The sequence below is a fragment of the Cervus canadensis genome, chromosome 19, assembly GCF_019320065.1.
Source record: "Cervus canadensis isolate Bull #8, Minnesota chromosome 19, ASM1932006v1, whole genome shotgun sequence".
NCBI lineage: Eukaryota > Metazoa > Chordata > Mammalia > Artiodactyla > Cervidae > Cervus > Cervus canadensis.
Genome location: NC_057404.1, coordinates 3,523,094 through 3,546,607, shown reverse-complemented (window position 1 = coordinate 3,546,607; position 23,514 = coordinate 3,523,094). Strand labels below are relative to the sequence as shown.

The window sequence follows — 23,514 nt, the reverse complement described above, 5'->3', positions numbered from 1 at the left end:
CATTCAGGGACGCATTAGGAGTCTACACAGCACAGGACCGTTCCTCAAGAAAACCACCTACCCCAGCTTTTGCTCAAGGAACCCTGCCAGGCCAGTTCATTCACATGAGCCAACAATCACCTCAGGGACAGGGGACTGAACCAGAAAGGGCCCCTAGATCACAGACAGCCAATCTTAGAAACTCTTTCAAGGGATTTGTAAATTTGAGACCAAGAGACTAAAATCAGAAATCGAGAACATGCAGAAAAAGACAAGCAAGCAGTGACTATGAGACAGAGGGAGCCAAGAGACATGAACCAAAAAAAGGTTATTAATCTGGAGCAAGCAGAAACCAACAGATAGAAGGAGGAGAGTCTTAGGAGGGGTCAGCTAGAGCAGTAGATGAAAAAGGATATGCTGTCACGTGGGGAGCAGAGCACGGTTGCAGAATGGGAAACAAATATTTGCAAATCTTGTGTCTGAAAGGCACTTGTATCCAGTATATAATGATTTCTATAGTAAAAAGGCAAGGAACCCAATTAAAAATGAGTGAAGGATCTGAATAGACAATTTCTGCAAAACAAATGATCAATAAGCACATGGAAAAGATGCTCAACATCATTAGTCATTATTGGTTAGTCACTAAGTCATGTTTAACTCTTTTGTAACCCCAAGTACTGTAGCCCACCAGGCTCCTCTGTCTAGGGGATCCTCCAGGCAAGAATACTGGAGTGGGTTGACATTTTCTTTTCCACGGGATCTTCCTGACCTGGGAGTCAAATCCACGTCTCCTGCATTGGCAGGTGGATTCTTAACTAGTAAGCCAACAAGGAAATGTAAAATGCAAATTAAAATGACAATGAAATACCACTTCACATCCACTAAGATAGCTTTAGTCAAAAGTCAGACTATAATATGTGTTAACAAGGTTGCACAAGAAGAGGAACAGTCATTCATCCCTAGTGAGAATTCATTCCTAGTCACTTTGAAAAACAGCTCGGCATTTACTAAATTGCCAAACACAGATTCACCATATGATCCACAGTTCCATTCCTAGGTAAATATGCAACTGAGACGAAAACACGTTGACCAAAAACATGTACATAAACATTCATAGCAGCATTACTCACAGCTGCCAAGTGTAAACAGCCTAAATGTCCATAAAATCAATGTATAAACAAAATGTGTACATTTATACACTGAAATGTTACTCTGCTATAAAAAGCAATGAAGTACTGATGCATGCTACAACATGGATGGAACTTGACAACATTACGCTAAGCAGAAGAACCTTCATAAACGACCATTTATTGTATAAATGCACTGATATGAAATGTCCAGAACAGGCAAATCTATAGAGAGATAAAATAGACTAGTAGCTAACCAGTGCTGAGAGAGAGGAGGGTAAGAAGTGAGTGCTAATAGGTATGGGGTTATTTCAGGAGTGATCAAAATGTTCTAACCATAGATTGCGCTGATGGTTGGTTAGTTCTTTCCATATACCTAAAAATATATTAAATTTTATTCCTGAAATGGGGGTATTTTATGATATGTAAATTATCTCAATAAAGACTTTTTTAAAGCAAAGTACTAGGGAAGGGTTTCATACATTCATGAATTTGGGCAGAGAAGAGGTAAAATCCAAAACCGAACCACGTTTCCTCTTTCCGAAGCCCAGCTGGAGTATCTGTGAGGGTCCATAATTTTTGGTTGTGTGGTTATCCATATATTTGCAAACTAAGCTGATTTCACTCCCTTAATGTCCCATATGTCTTTATCGCAAAATATCCCAAGCTTCAAGTAACCTGAATAAGACCGCTCTCCTAGAAACCCAAAGAGGATATTTAAAACATTTCCCTGGATAATACCTCCCTCAATTTTCACACTGGCTCCTCTGCCTTAAACCTAAAATGATTATGGATGGTCTTTGATAATTAACACATGAGTCACATGTTCTAAAGTGTGGCTCTCTCTAGCTACAGTATGTGGATACAACTTACAAACTGTGTAAGCTTGGAAAAGTTCTTCACCTCCTTGCATCTCAGTTTCTTCATATGTAACATTGTAAAAATAATGATACCTGCAATGGAAAACTGGTGTGAGTGACCTGACACATAGCACTCACCAGTATTAACTATTATTGTACCATTTGGAGCCAATATATTTATAATATTTCTAAATATGTGGTTTCCATAATTAATAAACTGAGTTAGAAAACTTCTGGGGGAAGATAAAGCAGCCTTTCAAAACTCCCAAATACCAATAGCATTTAAATTTTTAGCTAAAGACTCTGTACTGTATTTAAAATAGTGCCTCCAGGAACTTTGGCGTTTGTTTTTTAAAAAGAATAGTATTGGGGCTTTCCTGATGGCTCAGGGGTAAAGAATCTGCTTGCCGGTGCATTAGACACAGGTCCGGTCCCCGATCCAGGAAGGTCCCACAGGCCACAGAGCAGCTAAGCCTGTGGGCCACACAACCCCAGAGCCCAGGAATTGCAGCTTCTGAGCCTGGGTGCTCCAAGGACTGAAGCCCACACCCCAGGGGCCGCGCTCCGCAGGACAGGCCGCCCGGCGAGCAGGCTCATGCACTGCAGCAATGAAGACCCGGCACAGTCAAAAATGAAGGGAAGTAACATTTTAAAAGGATGGTATTTGATTTAGTATTATCTGTTCTGTTTTTGTTTTATTTGCAGAGTAGCAGTACATGATTTTCTATATGTAGCAGTTTGAGTAGAGAGATGGTAATTACATGCTTCTTTTCTGCACCTCGAAATTATGTATCTCTCAAATATCATCAGCAGGTCCCTATTATGAATCAAGTGTAAACATGTCACACTGTATGTAAATATCATTATGTTGAACACCTGAAACTAATATAATACTGTATGTCAACTATACCCCAATTAAAAATAAATTAAAATTTAAAAAGTCATGTCACACTAACACTTTGCCAAACAAAGCCTCTAGTTCCTTTTCAAGTAGAAAAGGCCATGTCATTATAGAAATAGAGATTCTATAGAGTAGGAAGTAATTGTTAAGATTTATTTAATTCATCCTCCTACATTCAAGCACCTAAGCCATCCCCAAAAGTAACAGTCTACTTTATTCCCCAAAACCTCTTGAGATGGAAATGTATTTTTCTTGGTAACCTCTTCCAGTTTCTTATAATTGTTTGGTCAAATAGTTCTTTCTAAAACAAGTTCAGAGTAAAGAAAAAAACTGAACACACATCTATACCCACTTCTCTCTCTAAACATTTTTTTTCCATAAGAGCTGCCTAAATTTTACCATTACTTTTGTGAAAAGTTTGGAGGCATTAATGCTAGAATATTTTTTTTTTAATTTTTTTTTTTTGTATTGAAAGCTTGTATTTATTTATTTTTTAATTTATTTTTTTTTGTCATACATTGATATGAATCAGCCATAGATTTACACGTATGCTAGTGTATTTTAATAGGAGCAAAAAATAGGAGCTAGAATATTTTAATAGGAGCTAGAATATTTTAATAGGAGCAAAAAAATCTAAAGGCAAATTGTTCCTTATGTCTGTTCTCTGAGGTATATTTTTTCATGATTTCTCTCACCCCCCTACCCCACCTAAAGTTCTTAAATATTTATTCCAAATGTTTTAAATCAAATATTCTTAACATTTGATCATATGCTCAATTCCATATTTTAGGTATAAATTTGACAGGAAGGCTCAATACCGTATCTTAGGCATAAATTTGACAGGAAGATTCAATTTCTATATATGCTTCAGCTTTCCACAAGTTATTCAGTTGTTAGGAAGTCAGCCCAAAAAGAAACGGAATGCATTACTAGTGTCTGAAACTCTGAAAAAGCTAACCTGGTTGCATAAAAATGGAGATATCATCAAAAGAAAAATAAATATCTTACATTAAAATGTAAAAGCAATTATTAAACAATTGAAATTAGTAGAAAAGTAAGTAGAGTAAAATTAGAAAATATCTTGAGGTTGTAGAGCGGGGGAACATGCAAGTGATAACAATAACTTACTCAGCACGTGTGACCTGAGCGCCTGCTGTGTTCCAGGCACGAGGGGTTGAGGTTTGGGCAAGACAGAAAGCACGTTTGCCTTCACGCGCTCGCCTTCCAAGCAGGAAGACAGCCACAGAATCCTAAACAAAGCCATAAAGACCACGACGTCAGGGATTCACAGACACCTGCAAAAAAATAAAGCAAGTTAAGGGGAAAGAGTGAGGAAAGGCGATGCTCAAGACAGGGCGGCCAGGGAATGCCTTTGAGGTGCTGTCATTTTAGCAAAGGTCAAAGTGAGAGTTGAACCATGAAAACATCTGCAAGGAAGGTACTCCAGCTCAGGATCCCCCAAGAGCAAAACGTCTTGGGGTTCCTGTCATCATGTTTAGAATTTTCAAACAGAAAGACCAGCGTAGCAGTAGCTAAGTGAGTAAGGGGAAGAGTGGGGGAAATGAGTTTGAGAGCTACTCAGAAGAGGCTGGAAGACATGGGGCATGACCTACAGGCCAAGGACTCAGAAGGTCAAGAGCAGGTGAGGAACTCGATATGTATTTTGTCTTACAAAGGATCATTTTGCTGCATTGTGATGGACAGACTTCAGTGAAGTAAGCCTGGAAGCAGAGAGGCCAGTTAGAGCTTACTGAATTAAACCATGAAAGAGTTCACACGTTTAGACCAGGTTCTTGGTGCTGAGGATTAGAAGTGGAAAGATTTGGGTTCTCATTTGAAGGTACAACTAGTAGAATTCCTACTGGTTTGTATAGGAGATGGAAGAGGAAGACGGCAGAGGACTCAAGGAAGGTGCTAGGATTTGTGACCTGAGTAACTGGTGAACTAATGGTGGTCTTCATGTAACCGGGGAATACTGCAGAAGAAGGAGGGTTGAAAAGCAGCATCAAATGTTAAATTTGAAATGTCTATGAGATATCCAGAAAAATGCCAGTAAGTAAGCTGAACATATAAGTCTAGGTTTCAGTTGCAAATTTGGTTCTGTAATTCAAAATTAAGTCATCGTGAGAGTACAGATGTTATTTAAAACCATGAGAATGGATGGGGTCACCAAAGAAACTGGTATAAATAGAAAAGAGCAGAGGTCTCAGAACTGAATTCTAGAGCCCTAGAGCACTTGGAAAAATCTTGACATTGGAAAATAAGCCAGTAACAGAGACTGGCTTATACTGAGATAGAAAGGCTGGGAGCGTACAGTGTCCTAGAAACCAAGGGAAGAAAGTACTTAAAGATAAAACAAAAGTGAACAGTTCTTTCAAATGCTTCTGAAAGAATAAGTTGTGCACCAGTGTCCACTGGGTTTGACTTTGACAAGTTCTTGATGAGACTTTCAGTGTAGTGATGTGGAAGAAGAAAGAACGGAAGACAAGCAAGTACAGATTTCAAAGTATTTTTCTCTTAGGCAGAACAAATGGAGCATTGCTTCCAAGAAGGATATAAGAAAAGGGCTTCCCTGGTGGCTCAGTCAGTCAAGAATCTGCCTGCAATGCAGGAGACCACCAGTGATGCAGGACCCCCAGGTTCGATCCCTGGGTCAGGAAGATCCCCTGGAGAAGGAAATGGTAACCCACTCCCGTATTTTTCCCTGAGAAATCCCATGGACAGAGAAGCCTGACTGACTACATTTTACAGGGTTGCAAGAGTCAGATATGATAGCAACTAAACCACCATCACCACCATAAGGTCAGAATATCCATCTATTCAATCATCTATCAATGATCTAGAAGAGAAGAGAAGGGATAACTGACGATAAAGAAGAGAGAGGGAATAACTGCAAGAATAGTATCTCTGAAAAATCTAAGAGACAGAATTCACACTTATCACATGAAGACATTGCTTACTTAAGGGCAAATGCATCTTACAGGAAGTCACTGGCGTGCTGCACTTAGTCGCTCGGTTGTGTCCGACTCTTTGCAACCTCATGGACTGTAGCCCTCCAGGCTCTTCTGTCCATGGGGATTCTCCAGGGAAAAATATTGGAGTGGGTGGCTATGCCTTCCTCCAGGGGAATTTCCCAACCCAGGGATCGAACCCAAGTCTCCTGCACTGCAGGCAGATTCTTTACCATCTGACCCACCAGGGAAGTCCAAGAATACTGGAGTGGGTAGCCTATCCCTTCTCCAAGGGCTCATCCCAACCCAGGGATCGAACTGGGGTCTCCTGCATTGCAGGTGGATTCTTTACCAGCTGAGCTACCAGGGAAGCCCAAGTCACTTGTGCCTTAGGGTAAAAAAGGCATTCATTCTTTACATTAATGTTACTGAGTGATTTTATTTTGCTTTTAATGATAAAACATCTAGAAAGTGTGCATTAAATTTTATTTGAGTCATTGTTTTTGTCAATGTCTTATGGTAGATAAAAACAACTGATAAAGCTCTACAAGAAAATGATTTCTATAATCATTACAGTTTCCCCTTTGGGGTTTTTAAAACATTTTAAGAAAGTGAGATAAGGGTTGTACACAAGTAGAATGATGAACCATGGTCTGGTATTTTATTCTCAATTTAAAGTGTAACAGCTTGTTCAAAAATTAATATTCAAAATTCTCAAGGGTGTCTTTCAAACTTCAAAGCAAGACTTCCTTATAGTTTAGTTTCTAAGAAAACTTGAGCAAAGTAGAATAGCTGTTAAAATGAAATTCATTCAATTACCATAACAAGAGATGGGTTTTAGGCAGGAGGCTGCTAGCTGTAGGAGATTTTGTATAATTGTTTTCACTCTGTCCGTAACAATTCTAAATTTCACCCTGACACGCTCTTTCTTCTGCCACTGCAGCAATAGAAAGAGCCTGGTACTTTTTCTTTAGGTCCATATTTTGATAATCTCTTTTTTGTCACATTTTAGGCATAACAAATAACATGAAAACCTGCTTCTTTCCCTATATCAAACATGAGCTTATACATTGAAAATCTAAGTAGATGAGAAGTTGAAGTTGTTTTATTTTTCAAAGAATACAGATTCATGAACCATGCTTGTATCTCTAGATTCTTTCAAAGAGAATAAAGGAATGCCAGTGTTGTCATGGCCTCAAATCAGTATCAATGGAGTTGCCTCTGTGTGAACGCACTGATGTTTGGACCCTAAACGTGGCTACTTCTTGTTTGCTGTAGCACCAAGCCTTTTGGGCCCAGGTATACACACTGTGTATCCTTACTTCCCTAGGGGCTCAGTAGGAAAGAATCGACCTGCCAATGCAGGAGAGGTGGGTTCTACCCCTGGGTTGGGAAGATCCCCTGGAGAAGGAAATGGCAACCCACTCTAGCATTCTTGCCTGGAGAATTCCATGGACAGAGGAGCCTGGTGGGTTACAGTCCATGAAGTCGCAAAACAGTTGGACGCAGCTTAGCAAATAAACAACAACAAACAATCCTTACTGACTACAGATGGATTAACATACAATTAAATATTTTATTTTACTCTGATATTAGAAAGAAAAGAGTAGTAAAACTAGAAGGAAAGAAAAAGGAAAGGGATGAGAAAGAAAGGCAATGATCAGTCTGGGGGAAATGGCTTACAAATACTGAAAAGTCCCATCAAGACTACTGGGCTTCCCTGACAGCTTTGATGATAAAGAATCTGCCTGCAACGCAGGAGACCCGGGTTCAATCCCTGGGTCAGGAAGATCCCCTGGAGAAGGAAATGGCTATCCATTCCAGTATTCTTGCCTGGAGAATTCCATGGACAGAGGAGCCTGGTGGGCTACAATCAAAGGGGTCACCATGAGTCAGATACAACTGAACAACTAAGACACACAGACATTAAGATTACCAATGCCTTAAAATGCATTCCTGATCAATGGCCTTCAAATGTCATAAGAAATTGAATCTACTACCAAGACAGGAAGTAAAGTCATCTATCCATCAGCGCACTTGCTTACAATATCCAAATGCAGTCTCACTCGCTTCCTTAGCAGAAACTGAAGCCATCCCAAGAAAAGCTCCCTGTGTCTCTGATAGTGTGATTTCAACTGACAACTTTTTCTTCTTTCAAGAAACAGTCTCCAATCTCGCCCACTGTTTCCAAGTAATTGCCACAATTCACCGTGTCCCCAAAACAACAATTCAGAGCAGTCATTTACCTGCTTTTGCCTATATTTTCTCATCTATAAAACTGGGATAAGATCAAATCAAAACTACAATGAGGTATCACCTCACTCTGGTCAGAATGCCATCATAAAATGTCAGCAAATAATGAATTCTGGAGAGAGTGGAGAGCAGGGAACCCTCCTACACCGTTGGTGGGACTGTGAACTGGGACCGCCTGTATGGAGAACAGTACAGAGTGTCTTTTAAACACTAAAAATAGAGTCACCATATGATCCTGTAGTCCTACACCCAGGCACAAAAGAAGGAAATTATGCCATTTGCTGGAACAGGAATCGGCCTAGAGATTACCACACTCTAAATGAGGTAAACCAGACAGAAAGACAAGTATCATATGATACTCCTTAGATGTGGAAGCTGAAAAAAAATACAAATGAATTTATTTGCCAAACAGAACTAGACCCACAGACACAGAAAACAAACTAATTGTTGCAAATAGCTTAGATGGATGGGATTAATATATTCACACCACTACATGAAAGAGAAAACCTACAAAGACCTACTGTACTGCCCAGGGAATCATACTCAATATTTTCTAACAACTTATAAGGGAAAATAATCTGAAAAAGATTATATATAAATAAATCACTGTGTGGTACACACCTGAAATTAACACAATACTGTAAGTTAGTTATGTTGTCAATTTAAAAATAAAAAATATAAACCCCTAAGAAACAAAACTGGGATAATACTAGTTTCTATCTCAAAGGGTTATCATGGAGCTTAAGCGATTGAAAAAGCATCTAGAATATTTTAAGCACTAAGTAAATATTATTATTATTATTATCTCTATTAGAAAATAATAAAGAGGAGCAACTCCTTTTTGCTGTTTAAGTTCAAAATTGAAACTTACTCAAAGCTTAACCCCTGGATGTGAGCCAAGCTTCAGTATTTGGTCCCTTTATTATTTAACCAATCTAAAATCTTAACCAATTATTAGGACTCCCAAAAGTCAGTGTTAAATTTTCTTATTTACTTCATATTAGGGTGTTTGTCAAGCCTCATCACAGTACCTATATTAAATTAAAAAGTCTGGAGACTTTATATTTTATAAGGCACAAACTTTGGAGCTAAATTGAGGTTAAAATCCATAAAGAATAACAGCAAGTTATACAAGTATATGCACTTATACTATTGATTAAATTTTTAATTTATTATAACCATTATTGCTTGTCAGAAGAAGTAAAGGCACTTCAAAGCCCTTCATTTGGATTTCATCCTCAATCAATATTTACACAGAATTCTAGTCCTCTAGAAAGAATATTCAACTTAATGAATAGTAATCAATCATGAAAGGAATATACTGAGTACATCAGATAATTAATTTGTGAATAATAGTTTTGTTGTGGGAGACAGAAACAAAATAATATGAGTGTACATGTTCAGATTACAACTTCTAATGTTCAACTCCCAATGCCACAGTTCACTGAGTATGTTAATCCCTCTATCAAATAAAGGTAACATAATTAGCTATACCTCATGGGGGTTGTTGTCAGAATGCAGTAAAAAGACCCACACTGAGTGCCCAAATGTAATAGTAATGTCCACTGATAAACACCCACTGTATCACTTACATGGACATATGTTAGGCTGAGCCATAGGTAACTGCTGCTTTTGGTAAATATCTGTCAAATACTGGAAGGATAATATAGTTGAATATAATAAACATACACAGAGAGTGACTCTCCATAAGCTTCAAAAGAAACCTCACAAAAAGTAACAAGAACATTATTCCCCACAAAGTCTTCCAGAAAGACAAATGAACAAATAAGTCAAACTAAAAAGAAATTTTAGCTCCTTCTAGAATATATTATAGGATCAGCATAAATTTTCCCATCTCATATTCATGTTTAAAGTAACGTACAATGACAATTCAAAATGAAGCTCTTTATGAACCTGAGGAAACTTGAATCATCAGATTCTTAAAATATGTCTAGAATAAAGAGTATTCCCATCTACCTTCATTCTTTAAAAAATGATACTCTATATAGGATAATGTTTTAGATAATTAGTATATGAAATTCACACTTTATAAATTCTTGAAGAATTTGTGTTACCATAAGCTCACATACATATGTGGAGTGTGTGCATATAAATCGCATTCATGGTAACATAGGTTACATACCATTGTGCATTTTAATTCACACCTTAATTCAACAGATCCATTTTCATGTTAAGCACGCATCGAGCACAGGGGACGTAATGGTGAGTGAGACACGCATGGTCTCTGCTCTCAACTAGGCACAGATGATTGGAACTACGGAAATCTAGTTTTTACTGCAGTACCACCAAAACAGAAAATCAAAAATTCTTCAAATATAAAAACTCAAATTCCTTTACTCACTGTAATCATTTAGTAGGGCCAGCGCTTTTGATATCTCTGAAATGGGAGAGTAAATTGTTCTTATAGAGAAGATTATCCCTCTTCATTTATGAGTCACATCATATATGAAGAACCACAAATCTCTTATTTTACTTGAAGAGTTAGGAACCTAACAACAAAATTGGGAAATGGAAGCATGATAGACAAAACACAAATCTGCCTAAAGAATTCTGAATGTTATATGACAGTTCATTTCTTCAATGGCTTCTGTCCTAAAAAGAAATACTTCCCAATTTTTAAAACATCAAATATTCATAAATATTCAGAAGGTGACATTCTTTCCATATGGCATATATAATTCATCATTTTCTCCACTATGCCATTATACAGGTAAAAAATAAGTATGTTGAAAGGGTGCTAGCTATCCATTTGAATTTAAAAACTTACTCTTATAGTAGCAATTTATAGAAAAAAAACGCATGTGTATTTATTTGTCGTATGTATATTAACAGACTGCTACATAAATATTTTCTATGAGAAAACAACTAAGATATTTTCAATGTTAGCATTGTAAAACTTCAATGAATTTTTCATGACTGAAAGAGTGCAGAGGTTTGGAATATGAATTAGAAGTCTCATAAAAGGTTGAAAATGGGTCTCTCAGTCCAATCACTGAACCATGTGGGATAAAGATGAAGACTTTAAGGAAAAAGAGTCAAAACTGTTCTGAACTCAAAAAAAAAAAAAATCTTACAAACTGAAATGCCAGGATAGTTCACACATGATCATTTCTTATTTTTTTCCACTGATTATTGAAAAATTCTCTTGGGACATATGTATTTTAAGAAATAACAGTGCTAAAAGCAAAATATAAGCATGACAGGACAAACCCAACATTAGAAGTTATGTCAAATAATTCATGTTTGTAAAATGATAAACATGATCAATAATATTCAAAAATGCTATTATGATAATATACTTTATAATTATCTTGTTACAATGAACAGATGTTAATTTGGATCCTCAGTGTTATGTTTATTAAAAGCCATATTAAAGTCTGAAGAGAAAAATATAGTTTGTTGCCAACTAAAAACTTTGTTTCTTTGTGAAAGTTTTTCTGTTGTTTGAAATCATGTAAATAGGCAGCAAGACAGAAAGTCTTATTCAGCTTACTCTTTAAACTGGAAAAGATTGTGAAACTCTTCCTGATCTAGCTACCAGTGTTAAAACTCCCTGTAATCCTCCTGTTTAACTGCAGAGATGACTTTAATAAAATTTAACAAGTGCCCCAAATATTGAGACAGTAACAGAGATTTTATAGTACTGGCTTTAGAGAGAGATAGGCTTAATAGGTTCCCTGGCAGCTAAGCTGGTAAAGAATGCGCTTGCGATATAGAAGACGCTGGGTCGAGAAGATCCCCTGGAGAAGGGATAGGCGCCCCACTCCAGTATTCTTGGGCTTCTCTGGTGGTTCAGATGGTGAAGAATCCACCTGCAACGCGGGAGACGTGGGTTCAGTCCCTGGGCTGGGAAGATCCCCACTCCACGGGGTTGCAAAGAGTCGGACATGACTGGGTGACTAAGCACAGCACATATAGGCTTAATAAGTCATTTCAAATACACGCCTCCCCCGTGGAGTAATGAAAGTGTTGCAGAAACCAGTAATCAAGAAACCAAGCACCAGACTCAGAAGCCACACTCGGAGAGTTGGAGAACTCAGGTTTATTACACCTGCCTGCCCAGAGGAGTTAGCACGCCAAGCTCTGAGCCCCGAACAAAGGGGTTACAGAGTTTTTATAGACCTACTATTGTGGGCAATGCTAGCTGCTGACAGGCTGGTTTAAACTAAGAGGCTTCGTGCCCGCAGAAACAGCAGTCAAGATGGGGAGGGGGATGCCTGACCTTTACAAGGACAGGCAGATTAAGCAGGTTTTCCGGGGCTGGGCAACTGCAAACAGCAGGACAAGGGTGAGTGAGATAAGCCCCAGTTCCTAGTGTTGTTAAGTCCCCACTTTCCAAGACGACGTGACCTACACGACAGACTTTGCAAGGAGCAAGCTGAGTCACAGAGGCAGAATGAGCAGGTGGTGCAAACTTTTAACTTTTCCTCTTCACAAGGAGACCTCACCTTCTAGCCTCCTAGTGAATGCATGCTCAGTCGTGTCCAACTGTTTGCGACCCCACGGACTGTAGCCCACGAGGCTCCTCTGTCCATGGGGTTTTCCAGGCAAGAGTACTGGAGTGCGTTGCCATTTCCTTCTCCAGGGGGTCTTCCCCACCCAGGGACTGAGCCCACGTCTCCTGCGTCTCCTGCATTGGCAGGCGGGTTCCTGACCACTGAGCCATCTGGGAAGCCTCTAGCCTCAGGAAAGTCTAACAATCTAATGTCTTTCCTTTGACTGATTCAGGGGCTTTTTGTTAGAGACAGCTCATTCTTTTTTTCCCCCAGAGTTATTCAAATTAATATAATATGTTTATCTTTTTATTATCCATAATCACTATCTAAAGGCTTCCAGATTTTTCCTAAACCAATAAATTGTGAAGCTCCATGTTAGATAAAATGCTAATCATAAGATGATACTGAGATCACATCTTGGCTCTTGTGAGCTTGTCTTCTGCTATATTACCGTATCAAATTGGATTGTCTCTGAGTATCTGAACTTAATTATATTAATATTTATATAATAATTCCTTAGCCCATGCCAAAAATTTGGTTGAAAATTGCTTATTCATTCATGATGAGAGTTTAAAGTCTGGACTGGGAAGTTTATTCCTAAGAAATTTTATTCTACTTTCTAAAATAGTCTCAAATAACACTGACCAGGCTTGCTATACTTGTTATATTGCTATAAAGCAAGACTATTTACTGTTTTTGGAATGGAGCTTAACCAATTTAGAGATTGGAATATGGGACACTGCAGTCCATTAATGTTTCTTTTTCATTTGTCCTGATTAAGGTTCTACACATACACTAAGTTATAACATTTTTTTTTTTTTTTTACTCAGAATGGCTTTTAGGAGGTGAAGTGATTTACTAAAAAGATATGTCTTGATGACAGCTTGGAATAAAAGTTAATACTGAAAGATCATGTTCAAACAATAAAACTTCTATGTGTGGGACAGGATAAAGACTTGTTACTCCTTAATTAAAGTGTATGAAATGATGGGGAATTATCCTAAAAAAGTCAACATTGGAATGAGACAGGGACACAAGGAAGATGTAAGACTAGGTAATCTCTAACTCCACGTGTTGGAACTAGGGACAATAGGAATATAAAAGATGGGTTCTTACCATTACAGGTGGTGAGGGGTGACTAACAGGTAAATTATCTCCATGAGTAACTTTACCTCCTCTCTCTTGCCTCTATCTATCCTTTTCCTTTTCTCTTCTCTTTCTTCCTTCTTTCCTATCCTATGTAAGAATAAAAAGAAATGGTCTAAAGTACCCACAGCAGGCATAAAAGCATGAGAGCAGAAAAGATCAAGCGTCTTTGGGAATTTCTACAGTTTCAGGAGGTGGAGACTTCAGTCATCCATAAACTTAACAATGAGGACACAAACTTAGGTTTACATGTATAAACTGAACTACATGTATAAACTAAACTGAACTACTGAAGAAGCTGAACTACAGTTTAACCAAAGCCAAGAACCTACTAAAATACAAAGTGTGGTCTTCAAATATACAAGCCTCTTTCTGATGCCCTTTACTCGCTTTGTATTTCTTGTGATCAGAGTGGAACAAGCTGGTTTAAACGGCAGCAAACACGGCACTCTTTACGCCCACGTAAAGAGCCGCACTCAGGCAGTGTGAATGGCAGGCTGAGGGCAGTGTGTGTGTGTGTGTGTGTGTGTGTGTGTAGGTGACAGAGGATAAGTGTAATGCTCTCACTATAGCCCCCAACAGAAAAGCAAAGCAACTGTTCACAACTATTAATTAACCACCTGCTATCAGTTAAGGAAACATTTCTTAAAGGTCTGAATTAAAATTCAGTCGAACTTGCTTTAAATATGGTTTCTTCTTCCATGAGCACCAGTAAGTGGATTTTACTGTGGCAGCTCCTACGGCCCCAGAACACAGCCTGCAAAGCGGGGCCAAGTGAGAGCTCTCTGTCCCCTGCAGACAAAAAGGCAGGTGCACGGCAGAGAAAGTGAAAACAGCAGTAAAACGTAAAGTCTTTATTATTATTATTATTACTATCATGCAAGGGTAATTCTCAACAATCTCCATACAAAATACTCCTCCCTGAAAACATCTTTTGTTTGACTAGGTTCTACATAATCGCAAAACCAGTCAATTCTAAAGGTATTCAACCCTGAATATTCACTGGAAGGACGGATGATGAAGCTGAAGCGCCAATACATTGGCCACCTGACGCAAAGAGCCTACTTGTAAGAAAGACCCTGATGCTGGGAAAGACTGAAGGCAGAAGGAGAAGGGGATGCAGAGGATGAGATGGTTGCATGGCATCACCGACTTGATGGAATGACTTTGAGCAAGCTCTGGGAGATGGTGAAGGACAAGGAAGCCTGGTGCGCTGCAGTCCGTGGGGTCGCAGAGTCGGACACAACTGAGCAACGGAACAACACAAACAAAACCAATGCTGAATCATTCATAAATGACGTCATATCCTGTAACCAACCCCATATTCTGTAATTATTCTCTATTCTCCCCTCAGTATGCCCCCAGTAAACGTCAAGGTTTCTTCCTTTCTCCTATTGGTGCTTTACTAGTCCCACTTCCTTTTCATTAATATTGTAGAGAAAAAAATGATAGGCATATGTGCTTTTAATAGAAGAGAAATACTTATTAAAAAGTCAGACTATTGATAGGGTAGAAGAGCAGTTACTTTCATATGGATTGCAAGGGCAATGGTGAAAAATGAAGGGAGCAGCATATTTATAGAGGTGATGAGGAAATAGTCTAGAAACTGTAGAAGAAACAGTCAATTCTCATTGGCTGTCTGGCCTCATCCTGGGAAGTCATCCGAATGTACTTTAAAACTCTGTTGGAATTGGAAAACCTATGACACCCACACTGATCAATAGTATTCAGGTTGAAATGAAGAGGGCCTGAAATGAGAAATGATGAAAGTAACAGTGACCTGTTTCAGAGTCAATCCAAGGCCTCATCTCTGTTCTCATCTTTTCTGGCCACTCAACCATGACTCATAGAGTTGACCACTCCGTCTCCGTTATTCCTCAGCTATGCAGAGGACAGACTCCACTGGCTACCAAAACCTTCTGCTCCGTTTCCCCAACATTTTCTTTATTGATACATTGTGGTTCATTTCCAGACAGACGATCTGATCTCCAAGGTATCTGCACCAAAATTAAACAATGCCGGTCACATTCCCATTCGTGGTTGCTGAAGATTTATTCACTGCAAGAGAATTAAAGTTATGGGCTGATCTTTTCTATAGAATGCATCTCAATAGTTTCTGTTTCATAAAGTGTATACATTTTCCCATGGGCTTCCCAGGTGGCTCAGTGGTAAGGAATCTGCCTGCCAATGCAGAAGATGCAGGTGCATTCCTGGGTTGGGAAGATCCCCCAGAGGAAGAAATAGCAACCCATTCCAGTATTCTGGCCTGGAGAATCCCATGGACAGAGAAGCGAGGTGGGCTACAGTCCATGGGGTCGCAAAGAGTCGGACACGACTGAGACACGAGCATGCACACATACATTTTCCTACTTAGATTTAGGAGGAACATGTCTCCTGCTCTCTCCCTTCGATATATTAAACTATAAATGATTCAAGTTGCAGAGATGCAACTTTCAGCGACTTCTCCTGGGCACCACCCTGAAGAAACTGATGTATACACTCATTAAACCCTGGGCTTTGACCGATAAGGATTTTCTACGTGCCTTCTTCAGTCCAATGATATTAAGACAGAGTTCTCAATTTGTACCTTTGGTGATTTACAGTTCCTGCTCCAACAGTAATGATGGAAAATGCTTTTCCACTATCATTTAATTAGCCTGGAATCCTAGCAGAAATTAGTCTTCAGAATGTACCAGCAGAGGAAAGATTGAGAGCAGCTATAAAGAACCTTGCACGAACACTGGACAACGTTAATAGCACAGCGTTGGTATTAAACTCTATCCATAATGGGAGTAATCCTTTACCATAAATGGGTTAGAATCAGACATCATCAGCTTCTGGGGACTGCATTCCCTATCGGTATAATGAAGAGGCTGGGCCGGCTCATTTGAAATATCCATCCCCAAAAAGATGTCCTAAAATAAAGTGGCCCTGAGGATAAATATCATGCTAACAAACATCTTAAATGAATGAGAAGTAATTCCAAGGCAACGAAGAAAATCTGGCTTTCTTCATCACCTATATCTTGTCATACTATAGCTTCATTTTTGGAAGTCCTCATATATCCAATAAAGTTATCTACTGGTGTAACAAATATCAAGTATATTTGGGGCTGTTCTCCTGCATATCAGGTAGCAAACATAAACTCATTTTGACTGTTAAGAAACTGTCAACAGCTCAGGACTGGTATGTTCTTATAACTAAAAAAGAGTTAACAATATTTAAAGAAACCAAGTACAATAAAATATCAAATATTGAAGCCATCGTGAATGAAACAGAAATTATGATATGCTTTAGAACTGTAGCAATTTTGAGTCATGTTTTACAAAACAAAAAAAAAAACACCCAAAGATAAGTGATAGTTCTTTCAGCTTTCCAATTGACTATATAAGTGAGGATAACTATAAGGAAATGTCAAGAAAATAAAACAGATTTGCCTCTTTTTTAACCTGGCAGTCAAAATATGTTGAATTTTTTATAAGAAAAAACTGCCTTTTACCTTTATGTTCTTTTGTTTTCTCTTCAATAAAGTAAAAAATCAGAGTCACCCTGGATATCACACAAATCAAAAAGATGTATCAGTTATGTCTCTGCTTCTAAGGCATGTAAAAATTACAAAAACATTTCAATATCAGATTCATCATAATGCCTTCAGTTTTTTTTTTTAACAAACCTGAAAGTCGATCATGTTAGATTCAACTAAAAGAATGCACAAGCCACATATCTTAAGTGAGGTGAAAATCACGTTAACACAACATACGGAAGTAGAGGGTTTTATATTTTTAGCTGCACGAATACCTGATTCACAGAGAACCGAAGAAACGGAACTGGTTCATGATGATTCTTTTTCTTTAAAACAACTGCACAAACAAACAAACAAAATCTCTGGAAATGAAGGAAAAAGTAAAATATGTTTCTAACTAAACTAAACTTCAGGTATATATCAAGAGACAAATCAATTTCAAAATCTTTATTACAGAAAGGAGTTACTACCCTCTATATCTAGCAAAGCAATAACGCCAGATGACTACAAATAGGAGTTCCACTGTACCTGGCAGATTTCTTAATTTCAAGAATGAAAGATATTTTTAGTCTGAAAGTATTTTACTGAAACTGTTATGGAGAGCAATTTTTACCAGCTAATTATTTTAACATCTAAATTTTATAATTTAAGATATTTTGGCATTTGTTCCTTTTACAGTAATGGATGAATATCACAGTATTTTAAAAGTTCCATTTAAAAACATAAGAGTAGATAAAGAATCTTTAAGATATACTACATATAAATACATACTAAACTTGAGTTGGCAAAACATTTTCTTATTTTTTCATTTAATCCTTTTTGAAAACCTCCCTTTTTGCAGAAGAGAAAATTGAGTCAACAAATGGCTTTGCTTTCTATTTCTCTGAAAGAACTGAAAAAGAAATATATGGAAGAATTCACATAGAATTTCACATCATTCCATACCTACCCACCTGTGAGTAACTATACCCACTTTCTCCACATTCTTATGAATGAACAACTATCGACTTGGGTAAGAAGTTCTGTTCTGTCTCACAAACCCACATAGCTTCCTCAGGCACGTGTCAGTTCTGTTCCATATGCAACTCTTTGCTTTCTACAAGTACACTTCCATCAGCACAATAATAACACAAATGTGATGGAACTTCTTCCATTTAAAACAAAATAACAACACTTGACTTTATTCCATTTCCTGCTCCTGCCACAACTTCTGTCATTTCTTTACCTGTGCAGGAAAAGTCCCTGAAAGAGATATTTACATTGGCTGTCTCCATCCCTCTCCTCCTATTCTCTCCTAACCCGCTCAGACTTCCACCTCTACCACTCCACTAGACCTGCTTTTGTCGAGGTCATCGAGAACCTACCTGCTGCCAAATCCCATGGTCGATTCTCAGCCTTCACCTGACTTGCCCAGTTAGCACCGTTTGACAGGGTTAATCTTTCCCATTTCTTGTCACATGTTCTTCACTAGACTTTTTGAACATCACACTCAGTGGTTACTCCTGTCTTTTTCACTCTTCTGCAGAGTTCCTCCCTGTTTCTAAAATCTTTTAATAGTTTGTGCTTAGTCAGGTCAATCGTGTCTGACTCTTTGCAACCCTTTGGATTACAGCCTTCTAAGCTCCTCGGTCCATGGGTTTCTCCAGGCAAGGATACTGGGGCAGGTGGCCATGCCCTTCTGCAGGGCATCTTCCTGACCCCGGGATCGAATCTGCATCTCCTGCCTCCTGCATCGGCAGGTGTGTCCTTCACTAACAGCGCCACCTGGGAAGCCCTGTTAATATTCTGGGGCTCTCTAGCTCAGTTTCACCCCCTCTCATTTTTGTCTACACTCAGTCCCTCTGTACACACAGGAAGTCTCATGATTTTAACTACCAAGTACATTCCAATAATTCAGAGAATTTTAATTTAGCACAGACATTTCTTCTTAACTCAAGGTTCATATATTCAATACTCAGACATTTCAAATTCAACATCTTCAAAACTGAACTCCTAATTTTTTTCTTCCAAATACACCCCTACACTTAGTCTCCCCCATTTTAATTGATGGCAACTCTATCCGTCCAGTTGGTTAGGCCCCAAACCTTGGAGTCACACTTCAATCATCTTTCTTTCATAACATACTTGTCAGGAATGCTGTTGGTGTTACCTTCAAAATGCATTCATAGTTGACCTACTTCTCAACATCTCCAACACTACCATCCTTGTTTCTCGCTTATAATAATGTAATGGTCTCCCAAGAGTTAAAAAGTCCAATGTGGCTGGACATGTGGATAAAGGAAAGAGGGGATGGGAAATCAGAGAGAAAGACCAGAGGTAGATTCCTATAGAGCTACTTAGGTAAATTTGAGAAGCTTAGAATTTATGCTACTATGATAGGGAACTATTGGAGTAGTTTAAGTAGGAAAGTGGCATGATCTGATCTACGTTTTAAGAAAGGTAACTCTGCTCCTGGAGGGAGAATGAATGTTATATATGAGTGGTAGTTAGACTATATGAGAATGGACAGTAATATATATATATATTTTTAGTGATCCATTATCAGATATAGAAAGTTGGGGGAAAAAAATCGAAGAAACAGGATTTAGTCTTCATTAATAGTTCAGCATAGAAGGGTCTACATTTTCCTAATCATTACATAGATTTCTACAGCATGAAATTTTATCTCGGAAATACCAGTTATTCACAAATAATCTCTTAATTATAAATTTTAATTCTAAAGCACTTCAACTGATTTCAGTTTTGGGTTTACATAGAAACTATGGGAAATAATTATTCTGCAACTCCTATGGTTAAAATCATTTTTAAGCCCCCTTGAAAACAAATTTCTAATCTTAAGCAATTGTAGATAATCATTATAGCTCATTAAGAAATGCTGACAAAATACTGCAAAGAAAATATAAATAAATTTCAGCTAGTTAAAAAAAATAACCAGAATCTAAACACATGGAAACTTTACCTGAGCACAGGATTATTATAAATATCAACATCACTTGTTTTTCTAATTTGATTATTTTTCTATATACTATAACTTTCTTTTTTTATATATATACTATAACTTTCTTTCAAAAACTATTTTAAGAGGTTTTTTCTTCTTCATCGATGACCTTTTCCTATTCAGCAAGAGTCATCAAATATAATCTCCCAAATTACTGACCTCAAATTATTTCCAAAAGAAATGTTCAGCTTGCCCAAATTTGAAACCAGATTAATTTATCCCCCATACTTCCTGGAGAAAATTAACTTTAGGTTTGTACCAAGATTCTGAACTCAGCTCTGCATCCTGACTTACATCTGATGTGGCAACCAATCATTAGTTGCTATAGAATGAAGCAAGGAAACCATGAAAGTGTAATTGCTAGAAGCAGCACATAGAGGACAGAAAGAAACCTAATTTCTGTAAGAAAATGTCAGGGAAACTCAAATGATATTTACTGCTTAGTGAGCGAGATTGTCAGGCTTTGATTTTTCCCCCCCTAGGAATCTGATATGGTAGGTCTATTGATAATATTTTAATCAATTGTTTGATGACTCAAGATAAAGCAAAAGATCCAATAACCTTTTTAACACTGGCCAAAAATTAAGCAAACTATTGAAAATATTGGAGCATAGCTACTTGAAAATTCTTTCAGCATTCTGAAGGATATAGCATCACATATTTTCAAACAGCCTATGGAAAGTCAACCACAAAAAGAGAATTCCGTATCTGAAATGTTTTTCTAAAATATACTGCATTAAAAATTAGGTAAGCCTGTTTATTCATTTGTTTAACAATCTTTATGAACATATACTTTTATTTAACTTAATCATCAATGTAAAATTTTAACATGACTAATAACTAAAATTTAAATTAATGCAACACTATGCATTTTTACCTAAAAACTGACCAAAGTTAATGCTTATGGTTGGCAAGGGATTGGTGAAATTAACATTCAAAAAAGTAAGATGTAAGTGACACCATGGTATTGTGGATCTAAATCACAGAAATGATTTGATACATGTAAGTTCCATATAACTATACAGAAGGAAAGATTAACAACTACATTACGATTTCCTGGACATCCCTCCTCTTAGTATATTTGGATCCCTGGACTTTTGTGGTAATGTAGGAAAAAATGAAAGTCAGTCTACACTTAGTAGATTTTATGAGTTTCATTTGCCCACTGCTACCTAAGAGCCATCAAAGTGCCCTCAAGATCACAACATAGGAACACATTCTGACTAAAGCTTTTATAAATCAAAACCAGATTTTCTGATTGCAATGAGAGAAAAGTTTTCTTTGGAAAGTGTACTCTTTTCTCATGTCATCCAGTTCAAATTCATTTGCTTATCACCCTGTAGCACCATGGCAACTGGTAAGATTATCTGCTTGTGATTTATAATAGGATTGGTTCACTGTGAAATAGACCACATATTTATGAATACTGAAAAAAAAATTTTCCTGATGAAACCTGATTTTCTTGACAACTTATCCCCTAAGGTTTCACTTGGGTTCTCACCAAATACCATAAAATGCTGATTCTGCACAATATCCTTTATATCACTGTTTGCACGAATCTTCTAACAAGTTTTAAAGTTGAGCCTGTTTTTCTAAGTAAATCTCACACAGAGTCCAATATACAGAACAGACAAAAATAGAGCTGACTTGTTAAAACAAAAAGGAGACAGTATCACCTTCATATTTAAGGTCCCACTTTTCTATAGTAAAATCTGGAGGCACGTCTATTGAATCTTAAGACCAAGGAGAACTCAGTGAATACACCACGGAACTACAGGAAATGGTGAGACAAAGTGTTCCAGGACAAGGGGAGAGAAAAGGCTACCAGAGACAGAGAAGCTAGACGGTGATACAGATGTCCTCCAATGGGTCCCTCTAGAACTAAGATGCTAGGCGTCTTAGATTTGCCCACGGGCTCAATAGATTTTTAAACGTAAGATCCAGGAAAGCCATCCTCTCAGGTCCTTTGATGACATCCCTGATTAACCGACAGCTTCTGGGAAAGGGAAGGAAAGCAAAGAAAAAATTTACATGCTAAATGTGTAGGTAAGTGTATATTTTTACATGTAACTAAATATATTCACATTCTTTGTTTTCCTAAGTATTACCTTTTCTTATATCCCTTTATTTTGATACACAATTATTAATAGTAGTGGTTCATTAAATATTAATTCAATAGTCTTTCCTTTTGTAAATTACTTAGCCTGGTCATTTGGTATAAGTCCAAGTTTGATGCATGAAGCAGGGAACCCAGAAGCTGGTGCTCTGGGACAACCCAGAGAGACAGGGTTGGGGGAATGAGAGGGGGGTTTAGGATGGGAGGACACATGTATACCCATGGCTGATTCATACTGACGTATGGCAAAAACCATCACAATATTGTAAAGTAATTGTCCTCCAATCAAAATAAATCAACAAAATAAAATTTTAAGTTCCTAGATAATTAAAACTATTCTACCCATTCCCCCTTTAATTGCCTGCCATCAATAATTATTTTCCTTGATTTAAGTATTTCCAGTTCTTATCCGATCATGTTTGTTATTAAAAGCAATTTTGCAGCAGAACAAGGAATGCTATTTAAATGTCATGAGTGGCTGTCCGGTCATGTCTGACTCTTAGCTTGCCAGGCTCCATGGTCCGTGGGATTCATCAGGAAAGAATACTGGAGTGGGTTGCCATTTTCCTCCCTCAGAGGATATTCCCAACCCAGGCATCAAACCAGAGTCTCCTGTGTCTCCCGCATTGCAGGCAGATTCTTTACCTGCTGAGGCATCAGCAAGTACAAATAGACATTATGGATGCATTATTAAAATACCTAGATGCACATTACAAGAAAGGATTTAAATTTTCCTTTGCTGGGCAAGAGATAAGTTTTCCCGCATTTTTCTGACCTTATGACTAAGTCAATCTCAATGTCTTTCTTCCCATTGTAACCAAAACAAATTCCCTCCTAGCCATAATAGTCAAAACAAAACAAAACAAAAAAAGATGTGGGAAATCCTAGTTCCCCTCTAATAGAAACTTTGTGTTTGACTTTGGAAATGGCTTTCTCATAGAATTAGTGATATAAATTGTGTTTGTTTCAGCGGTCCCATGACAGGACCACATAGGTTAGTTAGACATGTGTGAGCAGGATGAGTGATCGAACAACCATTCATAATGTTTCTACAATATGGCTCAAATTGATACATTAGTGGCTTATGAATCACTACAACATACAAATCTGTTTTAACTGTTTATTTTAAAAAAAGAATATCTC

General features: G+C 37.8%; 1 protein-coding gene across 2 annotated transcripts in view; it reads right to left on the bottom strand.

Annotated features, from left to right (window-relative positions):
- KCTD8 (potassium channel tetramerization domain containing 8) overlaps positions 1-23,514 on the bottom strand; it is a 267,071-nt gene that overhangs the window by 72,621 nt on the left and 170,936 nt on the right. Inside the window, exon 2 of one of the 2 annotated variants that reach the window (XR_006263748.1) lies at positions 3,996-4,162. The exons of the other annotated variant lie outside the window; for it this stretch is intronic. The gene's annotated coding sequence lies outside the window, so the exon portion shown is untranslated. The remainder of the gene's footprint in view (positions 1-3,995; positions 4,163-23,514) is intronic. 2 annotated transcript variants of the gene reach the window in all.